The 11829-nt window shown below is 40.7% G+C and overlaps 1 non-coding gene across 1 annotated transcript; it reads right to left on the reverse strand.

Annotated features, from left to right (window-relative positions):
- Positions 1–3862: 3862 nt before the first annotated feature.
- On the reverse strand, positions 3863–3966 carry LOC138838700 (U6 spliceosomal RNA). Its single transcript, XR_011375722.1, has one exon. It is a non-coding gene; the product is annotated as a U6 spliceosomal RNA (small nuclear RNA).
- Between the last annotated feature and the right edge of the window lie 7863 nt (positions 3967–11829).

The following is an 11829-nucleotide window of genomic DNA, read 5'->3' on the forward strand; positions in this document are numbered from 1 at the left end:
AGCAATGGGAGGGAGGGAACAAATGAGAAAGAGGGAACAGCTGATGCTATGCAAAACAAAAGAAATGTACATACCACCCAATGTGGAAGAAATAACTGTATTGCAAAGCTCATAGAACTCATAAATGTTATAGACCATGATAGACAATTTGCTCCAGGAAAGATAGAATGTGTTTGTGAGTTTAACTGAGCATCACGATCCCACAATAGTTTGAAATTTGGGAAATTATGTAATCACTTAATCACAATAAAAAAACAAAAACAAAGGCTGAGCATCAGTTGTTCATGCCTATAATCTTAGCTACTCAGAAGCCTGAGATCTGAGGCTCATAGTTTGAAGCCAGCTGGGGCAGGAAAGTTCAGGAAACTTATTTCTGGTTAACCACCAGAAAGCATAAGTGGAGGTGTAACTCCAGTGTTAGAATTATAGTCTTGAGTGAAGAAGCAAAGGGAGAATGCCCTGGTCCTTGGTTCAAGTCCTATTTTAAAAAGTAAGAAAATAAAAGCATGCTATACTTCTCAGGCATTTGGAAATATCATTCATTCTCTAATGATGAGGTGGGGGCTGGATGACTTATGTCGAACTTGCCTAGGCCAAGGACAAAAATAGACTTGGTAATTATAAAAGGCTATTCATAACCTAGTTGTTAAGATTCTTAAAAAGAATTGAATCTGAAAACTCTTGTAACTAAATAAAAAAGAATATTTCTAGTTTAAAAAGCAGTGACATTAATCAAGATGTGTTGTATTCATAAACTGCTTTGAACAACTACTTAAAGATAATAATAATAATAATTAGTAGTAATAATAATAGTAAAAGGCCTAGGGGGAGACAGGCTTCCTGCAGCCTAAGAGGGTAAATTTTCTGGAACTACTGCCAGACACTTTTCCTTCTGTTTGTTCAAAATTGCAATGTGTGTTTTCTGAACATAATATACATATGATCATGAAGCCTGAAAAAAATTAACATGGCAAAAACTGCAATACTGAACCACAAAAATTGAAAATGCAATACTCATCAAAATCCCAACAATATTCTTCAATTCAGTAGAGAAAACAATTCAACTTTAGTATGGAACTACTAAATTACAGATGAAACAGAAGACTTAGAAATGAACTCATGGGCCTATATTCATCTTACACACACACACACACACACACACACACACACACACACACACACACACACACATAATGGAATTCTATTCACTCATCTGAAAAGATGACTTTTCACTAGTCTTAAGGAAAATGAAAGGTTGGGGAAAATGATACTAAGAGAAAAGAGAAAGGAATGCAGACTCCGAGCAATATAGGTTTCATGGATTCATTCATAGTAGCTAGAAGGTGCCCACAAATCTACAAGTAAACAAGACAGATTATTCCTCGTCCCAGATAGAATGACGTTTATCAAGAAACTAACAATAGTAAATGCTGGCATGGATGTAGCCAATTGGGAACTCTATTACACTGTTGGTGGGAAATTAAACTTGTTCAACCACTGTGGAATGCAGTACTGAGTTTCCTGAAAAGACTAAACAGAGATCTCTTTTAAGACTCAGTAATTCCCCTCATGGGCAGTAATCCAACAAGCTCACATGAAAGCTACCAGCATAACCATGTTCAGGGCCCAGGCCCAGAGTTTAAGGACTGGAAAAAATGTTACCATAGTTGTTTTTTTTTCCCCAAATATGAACCATTTGCCATAAGATACCAAAACATGCCGGGTGCTAGTGACTCAGGCCAGTAATCATAGCTACTCAGGGGACTAAGATCTGAGAATCACTGTTCAAAGCCAGCGTTGGCAGGAATGTCTGTGAGCCTTTCATCTCAAATAAACTGCTAGAAAACCGGACGTGGCACTGTGGCTCAAGCAGGAGAACACTCGCCTTGTCTTGTAGTTGACAACGACAGAGCCCAAGCCCAGAGTTCAAGTCGCATGATGGACAGAAAAAAAAAAAAAGATACCAAATCATTCTATTAGCAGTAGTTAGGTTAGGACTTAAATTTAGTGGGTGATAAAATGGCTTCTTTGTTGAATGATAGGAAAAGATGTAGGCAATCCAAGAAAAGGGAGATTTTTCGTTGTTGTTGGTCGAGGGGTTTGAAGTCTGGGCTTGGACACTGTCCCTGAGCTCTTCAACTCAAGGTGAGTGCTCTACTTCTTGAGCCACAATGCCACTTCTGGTTTTCTGGTGGTTAACTGGACATAAGAGTCTCACAGACTTTCCTGCCCAGGCTGGCTTTGAATAGCAGTCCTCAGATCTCAGCTTCCTGAGTAGCTAGGATTACAGATGTAAGCCACTGTCACCAGGCTAAAAATGGAGATTTTTTAGAAAAGAAAATCCACTTCTTCACCTGTGTCAAAACCTCAGATATCACTATTAGAACATTTCATCCTCAAGTCATTTTTTCAGATATCTGTTAATTTTCTCTTTTCCTTCATGTGGGAATACTGCGGTCAATATCATTTCAGCTGTGGTACTGGATCAATTGTATGGTAATTGCTAGCATCTAAATCAAGAACTGTTACAGGAAAAGAAATGAAACCCCCATTTGGAATAATTGTTTTCTCTTTTTATTACAAATCAGTGATTGATTACTTCCTAGTGTGATATTGGACGTCCAAACAGAGTGATGGCATTTTATTTCTCTTCAGCCTTCTCTCACATGTGGTCAAATATTTAAGAATACAAATATTTCCATTGATAATTCAATAGCTGACCTCTAAGAAAATGTGCATTTCTGGACTTTGCTCTCTTGTCCTTACATGTGCAGGGTTTCAATGATTTGTATGTTCTACAAGGAATTCTATTTTCCAATCTTTGTGTGACCAATTTTAGTCTCTCTGATCAGTCTTTCTGACTCTTTCTCTGGAGTCTCATTTCAGTCTGCCTCATAATATTAGTTATTAGCTAAATAATGTACAGAGGAGTCACATTTGCGTGAGCAAGGTAATGAGCAAGGTAAAAAAAAATGTTACCTCCTCCTTTATTTTTCCCCTACCATCCTTTCCCTCCCAGCTCCATAAGTACACAACCCTCCTCCCTTACCCCACCTAAATTGTAAAGTTCATTTTTCAACATAGTGTCTTGTGTATCTCATGGTTACAATGTGTCAACCTGTACCCCTATTTAAGCATTTTGTTTTCTTTCTTTCCCCTCCACAAATTAGAGGAGCGTATATAGAAGATGTAGGCGCACCAACTTCAAATACAGTGAAAACAGGAGTTATAGCAGGAGACAGGAACATATAAAGAAACAAAAAAATCACATCGCACATTATACGTATGTTAGAAACAATAGCAAGAAAGAAAAAACCACTTGTGTCCCTATCTTGGGGTTCATGTCCCTTAACATCATCCTATCTCGTCATATGCAGATAGCTTTTGACCTTTTCTTCTTAACCCAGACAAATATTAGTTATTGAAAATTAGGGAAACCATGGGACCAATGTTAATTTGGACGTGGCTTACTTCACTTAATATAAGTTTTTCCAAGACTTTCCAGTTACTAACAAATGGGGCAACGTTATTCTTTCTGATGGAGGCATAGAATTCCATTGTGTATATATACCACATTTTCTTGATCCATTCATCTGCTAAGGTATTGGGGTTGGTTCCATATATTAGCTATCTTAAAGAATGCAGCAATAAACATAGTTGTGCTGGTAGCTTTAGTATGGTCTTGTTTGTGATCATTTGGGTAAATGTCCCAAAGTGGGATTGCTGGGTCATAGGGGAGCTCTATGTGGAGTTTTTTGAGGAACCTCCATACTACTTTCCAAAGTGGTTGAACAAGTTTTGTACTCCCACCAAGAATGCAGTATGGTTTCCTGGTGGCCACATCCCCTCCAGCATCTGTTGTAAAAGTATGGAATGCTTCAGAAATTTGTCTGTCATCCTTGTACATGAGCCACGCTAATCTTCTCTGAAATGTTCCAATGTTTCTGCTATGCATTTCATTTTGTACTCCTGAACTTGGCGAGTGATTTTAGGTGTGTCTACAACAGTAGAATCAGCATAAATCAAGCCAGCATTTCTTCATTGAAGATACAAGGAAAGGACACAGGTTGCCACATTGTAACAATGAAATATACAAGACACTCTATGGGAGGGGTGAAGCGACATGTTGGGGAGGTATGAAGGGGCGGAATGGTAGGGGAAAGACAAAGGAGGGGGTAACAATGCTCAATAAGAAATGGACTAATTACCTTACTTACGTAACTGTAACCCCTCTGCACAGGGACTTTACAATAAAAATATAAATTGAAAAGATACAAGGAAAACTTCTGTACTTATAGGAAGTTGTATTTGTCACACAATATCAGCAAGGTATTGGTTTTAGGACCACAAGCATATTAAAATTTTGGATGCTCTAATTCTCTACATAAACACAGTATATTATTTCCATTAGAATCTGCCCACAACCTAGTGCAGGGTAATTGCTAAGAAAATTTTTACTACATTCTATGTTTGTAATGAAAAATAAAATTATATGCACTATTGACTGATACCATTTTTTTCAGATAATATATTTATTGTGAAAATATCGTACAGAGGGGATTTTATTACATGGGCAAGGTAATGAATATATATACATATATGTATATTCATATATATACATATATACATACATATATACATATACATATATATATAATGTTTTAAAATCAAAATATTTTACATCCTTTTTAAAAATTTTTTATCATGAAAATACCATACAGAGTTGTTACAATTACAGAGGAAAGGTAATGAGTACATTTTTATCAAGCATTATTGCTTCCCCCTTGGTTTCCCCTTCCCTTCATATCTTCCACCACCCCCCAGCCCCTCCCCGACCTGCCCAAAGTTGTAAAGTTCGAATTTCTGCATAACGACTTTTACATCTCATGGCTGCAATGGGTCCAGCGGTATCCCTATTTGCTTTTGCCCTTCCCATCCACAAACTATATCAATATCAAATACAATGAAAGCCGGGGTTATACCGTGGGGGAGGGACATAGAACACAAAAAAGCAATCATCTTTTGAATATGTTTGAAACAAATGCAAGAAGGAAAAAAATACGAATATCTATATTGGGGTTCATTTCACGTAAAATCAACTTATCTGACCTTTTCTGCTTGTTTCAGACATACACTAGTTATTGCAAATAAGGGAAACCATGGGACCTATGTTTCTTTGGGCCTGGCTTTCTTCACTTAATATACTTTTTTCCAAGTATTTCCAGTTCTTAACAAATGGGTCAATGTCATCCTTTCTGATGGAGGCATAGAATTAATTCCATTGTGTATATATACCACATTTTCTTAATCCATTCATCTGCGGAGGGGCATCTGGATTGGTTCCACATCATAGCTCTCTTAAAGAATGCTGCAATAAACAGTTATGTTGGTAGCTTTAGTATAGTCTTGTTTGTTACCATTTGGGTAAATGCCAAAAATTGGGATTGCTGGGTCATGGGGGAGATCAATGTGAAGTCATTAGAGGAACCTCCATACTTCAATAGATACAATCTATTCAACATCAAACAACTATGTACTAATGGGTTAAGAACAGAAAAGAAGAATTTTGCAAACGAGAAGTTATTAGGTTTAGAGAGAAATGTGGGGAAAAGTAGGATTAGAGGGATGTGGTAGGTAAAAAGAGAGTGTATTTGACCAAGTCCTAATTTCAGAGAGGGAAATAGCTTGGGCAGAATTATTTGAGAGACTTAAAAAAACAAGAGAAAATGGAAAAACAAAAATTTAAATACAAAAAGTGAAACACAAAAATTATGATTAAAAGTTCTTAAAATTATAAAGGTAGAAGGAGATAATACTACTTTTAAAGAATTTAAGCCTAAGAGGTTTTGAATTGAGTAATAAATTTCTGGGTTAAATATGTACACAGGGGAGATAAAGTCTAATAATCAATGACAGGTATGTATCTGAGGATGAGCAAAACAGCAACTCAGTCACCCAAAAAGAAGAAAGGGAAGAAAAAAATGAAAAAGAAAAAAAAAGAAGAGAAAAAGAAAAAAGAAAAAAATGACCAAAAACTCAGTAGAGATTAAAACACACACCGACACACACAGACACACAGACACACACAGACACACAGACACACACACACACACAGACACACACAGACACACACACACACACACACACACACACACACACACACATACCTAAAATAAAAATTATGCGAGGACAAAAAAGATTAATAGAAAACAATTTTTAAAATATAATTTTAAAACTTTTAAAAATTAAAAATTAAAAAAGGTATAAAAAAGAGTTCTTTGATTGGGGAGGGGGGGGGGCTGCGTGCATGGGAAGATCTTTTATCTTCCTTGTGTCCTAACGAATCTCTTTGTGGAGTCTCAGGTCTGCTTGTGGTTACTGTCTGGTCTGTCTTGATTGGTTACTTAAGTCAGTTTGTTTGAGCAGGCAGAAAAATGCTCTGTTTTACCCAGGATTTTGTGATCCTCCTCCTCGCTAGTTCAGTGGGAGAGAGATCTGCTTTGATTATCACAAAAGAAGGAGATGGCAAAGAAGGAGATGGCTGTTTCTTCTAGTTTGGAGATGGTGTGATGAGGCTAGGTTCTGGGTAGAGTTGAGGCCTTTCACCAAACAGTAGCTTTTCCCTGAGGGGATAGCTTCTGATATACTCACAAAGCCCAGCCTACAGCCATTCTCAGGGTTTATGTATACTGAATTTCAATTGTTTTTCTAGGCTGCTGTAGGGAGGGGCAGCCTCTGGCTCTGTTTACCCAGAAGAAAGCCACACCTGTAGGGGCCGAGGATCCTCTGTTTGGGCTTGGTGACTTTCCCTTGTGTGGAGCTACGCCTGGAATGTCAGGTCAGGTTCCTGTGACCTGCTAAATGACTCCAGTTTTCTTCCAAGGCCTGAGTTGTTGGTAGCTCCTCAGCCAGGCCTCTGTCAGTATCAAAAATGGAGATCTCTGCTGCTGGGGGTGGGGAGAGGTGGACTTCCCTCCTTTGCTTCCTGAGAAGGAGTGAGGATGTCAGGGTTCTACTCACGCTGGAGTGTTGGTTCCGTGGTCATCTTTAGTCTGTGATCTGCAGGATGAAGATATTTGCTCCTTGTCAGTTCTTGCTGGTGTTGAGTAGAATCCACTAGCTCTCTGGGTCTGGTGCCTTTGTCCCGGATTCTCTGTGTTTATGTAGTGTGGCTATGGCCGCCACCACCACCGCCTTGGCACAGCTGCAAGCAAGTGCTCAGGTCTGTCTCATTGACTCAATTTTTACTCTCTGGCCAAACTCTCTGTACAGTGATAGCACACTTGGTGTGATTCTCTAGGCTAAGACTGTTCACTAGAACACTAAACTGCTATCTATATGAAAAATTGACAACCTCCAGCTTCATTTCCACAGTCTTCATTCAACATTCATGAGTATATTTCTTATCAAGCATTGTTGCCTGCTCCTTTGTTTCCCCTTCGAATCCCTTCAAATCACCCTCCTTCCTAATCCACCTCCCAGCCAAAATTGTAAAGTTGATTTTTTGATGTAACATCTTGTGCATCTTATTGTTGCAATGGGTCCAGCTGTATCCCTATTTAAACAGTTTGTTTTTGCCTTAGCCCTCCACAAATTATATCAACCTCAAATACAATGAAAGCAGGGGTTTTACCGTGGGGGAAGGACATACAAAGCAACAAAGAAATCATCTCATAAGTATGCTAGAAACAATTGCAAGAAAGAAAAACCATTTGATTCCTTATCTTGGAGTTTATTTCGCCTACCATCAACTTATCTGACCTTTTCTGCTTGTGTCAGGCATACTAGTTTATGCAAATAAAGGAAACCATGGTACCTATGTTTGTTTGGGCACAGCTTACTTCACTTAATATAATTTTTCCAAGTCTTTCCATTTCTTAACAAATGGGCAATGCCATTCTTTCTGATGAAGGCATAGAATTCCATTGTGTATATATACCACATTTTCTTGGTCCATTCATCTATGGTGGGACATCTGGGTTGGTTCCAAATCTTAGAGCTATGGTAAACAATGCTGCAATAAACATAGCTTTGCTGGTACCATTAGTGTGCTCTTGTTTGTGATCATTTGGGTAAATGCCCAAAAGTGGGATTGGTGGGTCATAGGGGAGCACTATGTGGAGTCTTTTGAGGACCCTCCATACTACTATCCAAAGTGGCTGAACAAGTTTACACTCCCACCAACAATGCAGTAGGGTTCCCTTCTGACCACATCCCCTCTAGCATCTGTTGTTATTAGAGTTCTTCATTATAGCCATTCTAATTGGAGTGAGGTGGTATCACAATGTTGTTTGTCATTTCTCTTATGGTTAGGGAAGTTGAGCATTTCTTCATGTGTCTATTGGCCATCCTTCTTTCTTCTTCAGCAAAGTTCCTCTGTTAGTCTATAGCCCACTTATTTATTGGGCAGTTGTTTCTTTGACGATTTATTGTTGGGGCATTTAATTTTCTTAGTTCCAGGTATATTGTAGATATGAGACCCTTGTCCATTGTATGTTTAGTGAAGATCTTCTCCCAATCTGTGGGCTTTCTGGTGATCTTGCTAGCTATGTCCTTTTCCATGCAGAAGCTCTGCAATTCTATGCAATCCCATTTGTCCAACCTTTCTTTAATTTGTTGTGTTTCTGTGTCTCTTTTAAGAAAATTTTGGCCTGTGCCAAGGAGACCTAGGGTTTCACTTATTTCATCCTTTGAATTTTTTAGAGTGTCAGCTTTGACTCCGAGGTCTTTGATTGTGGAGCACATGGGCAGTAAATATGGTGCTGAGGGGGAGTTGTGTGGGAAGAGCCCAATTTGCTTTGCATTCCATGACTAACCATCCCGTGGAAGCTTAGGTGCATGATAAGGTTCCTCTTCCTCCCCTCCCATGCACACCTGGTCTTTTTTGCTTTAAAAAAGAGCTTGCTATGAGTTAATAAATGAATTTCCTGCTTCACTTGACTCACTGCTGTGTCTATTTGTCTCCCTGGCTAAGTGAGGCCACGGAACAGGGGAGCAGCCGCACTTACCTTTCCTTGGACCCCATCCGTCTTTTGTGGGATGGACAAAGACCCAACATCTGTCACCCAATGTGGGGCTTGAAAGGAAAAGATACCGGCAGAGGCTAAGCAGTCTCACAGGGTAAGTGAAACCCTTAGTATGGGTAATGCTATTTCACAGAAGTAAGAGGAAGAGGCAGCATTAGGCCTAGCAGGCATAAAGGAGGACTTGAGAAGTGAGAAGGAAAAGGAATGGGTAAAATTCATCCAAGAATGCACTGAAACATGCACAGTGGAAATCAAAATGAGGGTGAAAGTTACCCCCTCTGACTCAGGTTCCCCGGATGGTCCTAGGTCCCCACCCTATTTCCCCGATTGAGGGAGAGGTACAGCGTCCTACGCAACCTGTGAGAAGGACCTGCAAGACTCGGACCCCTACCAACCTTCCATGGAGGGGTTGAGGGGTGGGGAAGTAACCTAATTGGAGGCCTACCCTGGAAAGGAAGGGCCACCCAGGACCCCGGACCCTGGGCCACAGGATTTGCTTCCCCAAGTGTATCTGGTAAATCTGGCCCATGGAATGGTATCCATGGGAAGCTAAAGATCTTAAAGAGCTCCACAAGGCAGTGCCGGAGGATGGTCCAAACTCTCCTTGGGCCCAGACTTTATTACAGGACATTGCTTATCACCCATGTGTCCCCAAGGACTGGCTGGATGTGTCCAAAGCCTTCTTCACTTTCACTTGTTCTCAGTTTATTAAATGGTGAGCTTTCTTTAAGGAGGAATGCAGAGTGCGAGTGGAGAATAACTGGCAGGCTCAATCTGTGATACCTATTACTTATACCATGTTAAAAGGGATGGGGAATGGTACTCCACTGGCATCCAACATGCCGCAATACCTGGCCCATACCGTGATCAGGTGATGCAGGCAGGACTTGCCACATGGTTCAAACTGGATGATGGGCCCACTGAGTCCCTCATAGCAGGAGTTACACAAAAACCTGGTGAGCCTCTAGTTGAGTTTGTAGATGGAGTTGAACAGAGTATTAACCACAAGCTGCCAGCAGGGAACCTCCAAGATCATTTTGTAAAGCTGCTGGTCTGGGAAGAGATGAATGCAGACCACCACATGGCCTGCATGGGATTGAGAGAGTGTTTTCTGAGAAGATGGCTGGTGGCCTCACAGAATGTGGGAATGCAACAGCACCAGTCCCAATCATAAGCTTTAGCTTTACATGCTCAGACATCTGCAATGACTGTGGCTATTACTCAGGCACTGGCAGCCCAGGGCCAAGGAACCCCAAGACCATCGGGGAGAGGGACTTGTTTTAAATGTGGGCAGGAGAGGCACTTTAAGAGGGACTATTCACAACAATCCTCTGCCAACTGGCCCGAGGGGTCCTAACCTCCCCCTACACCCTGACCCAGGGGCACTAAGGGATACCATTGGAAAAAGAATTGTGGATCCAAGTTTGATTTAGATAGGAAGCCCTACCTGGGTGGAGTGGTGGCCATTGATAAAACCTAAACTTGTAGCCCTCCACCTTCTGGTGGAGATAAACCTTGGGTACATATGCCCTTCTATGAGTCCTTGGAACACACCCATATTTGTTATTCAAAAGGCCTCTGGGGCTAGGTGTGTGCTCCAAGATCTATGAAAGGTAAATGAAAGGATGGAGCTAGTAGGCATCCCTAAGAGGTATGCCCTGGACTCCTGCTATACCTTCACAATATACCTCGGTGTGATTGATATTAAAGATTGTTTTTTTCAATCCTCCTGCATCCGGATGACTGCAAAAAGTTTGCTTTCTCCATCCCTTCTCTTAAGTTTTCCCTGCCTGATTGGAGGTTTGAATGGATGGTGCTGCCAGAGGGAATGGCAAATAACCTGGCCTTTTGCCAACAATACTTGTCCACACTTCTAGGGCCTGTGTTGGGTTCAGATACCTCCCTTGTGTTTGCCTACCCGGATGATATAATCGTGGGGCACCAAGACCTAGGACAACTGGAGGGCCTTCTGGCCCAGGTTCACACCATATTAAGAAAGGGGGGCTTCACCATAGCACTCAATATGATTCAAAAGTTACCTCCTTTTAAGGTGCTCTGGTTCCACCTTACCTTGACTCAGGACAGTCTCCTTAAGCCTTTGCTGGATATTCCAACCTCTCTGACCTTAACCCAACTTCAGAGCCTTTTAGGGGAAATCAATTGGCTGTTGCCATGGGTGCCTGTCCCTAAAGATAGTGTGTGCCTTATATGCCCTACTAAAAGGCAGGATGCACCAAGAAGTTATTACAATTACAGACAGCCATTGGGCAATATTTTTGCAGTTCCAAAAAGCCCTGGATGAAGTTTTCCTGAAGAGGAATTCTATTTTTGAGCCCATTTCCCTTTGGTGGTTTGGAGGTGTTACATTGATTTCTGCAGTTTTAATTCAAAGGGGGGACCCATTAGAGTGGGTTCACACTCCCCTGGGGGCACACCTCAGGTATAATCTCAGGCAGATCAACTTGCAGATGCTATCGTCAAGGGAAGGACCCAAGCCCAAAGACATTATGGTCTTGAGCTTCACTCCAATGTTTTTCTTTTGGGGATGGCAGACATTGAGCAGCTCACTTAAGCCAATGCCTCATCTTGCTCTCTCCTTAGAGGGTTTCTAGGACAAATTGAGTCCCACCACAACTGGTTCCTTTGATTTTTTTAAAATAAGAGTTGTAATAGTTATGAAGGAGTATCATAGTAATTTTGAATTGCATTTCTCTAATGACTTCTGTTCCCAAAGCTTAAGCCAGCATAGAAGTAGCATTAAACACAACTTTGTAAACCCACTGGCGATTTTCATGGATTTTGG

The sequence above is a fragment of the Dipodomys merriami genome, unplaced genomic scaffold (genome assembly GCF_024711535.1).
Source record: "Dipodomys merriami isolate MVZ:Mamm:240054 unplaced genomic scaffold, mDipMer1.0.p SCAF_2885, whole genome shotgun sequence".
Taxonomy (NCBI): Eukaryota; Metazoa; Chordata; class Mammalia; order Rodentia; family Heteromyidae; genus Dipodomys; species Dipodomys merriami.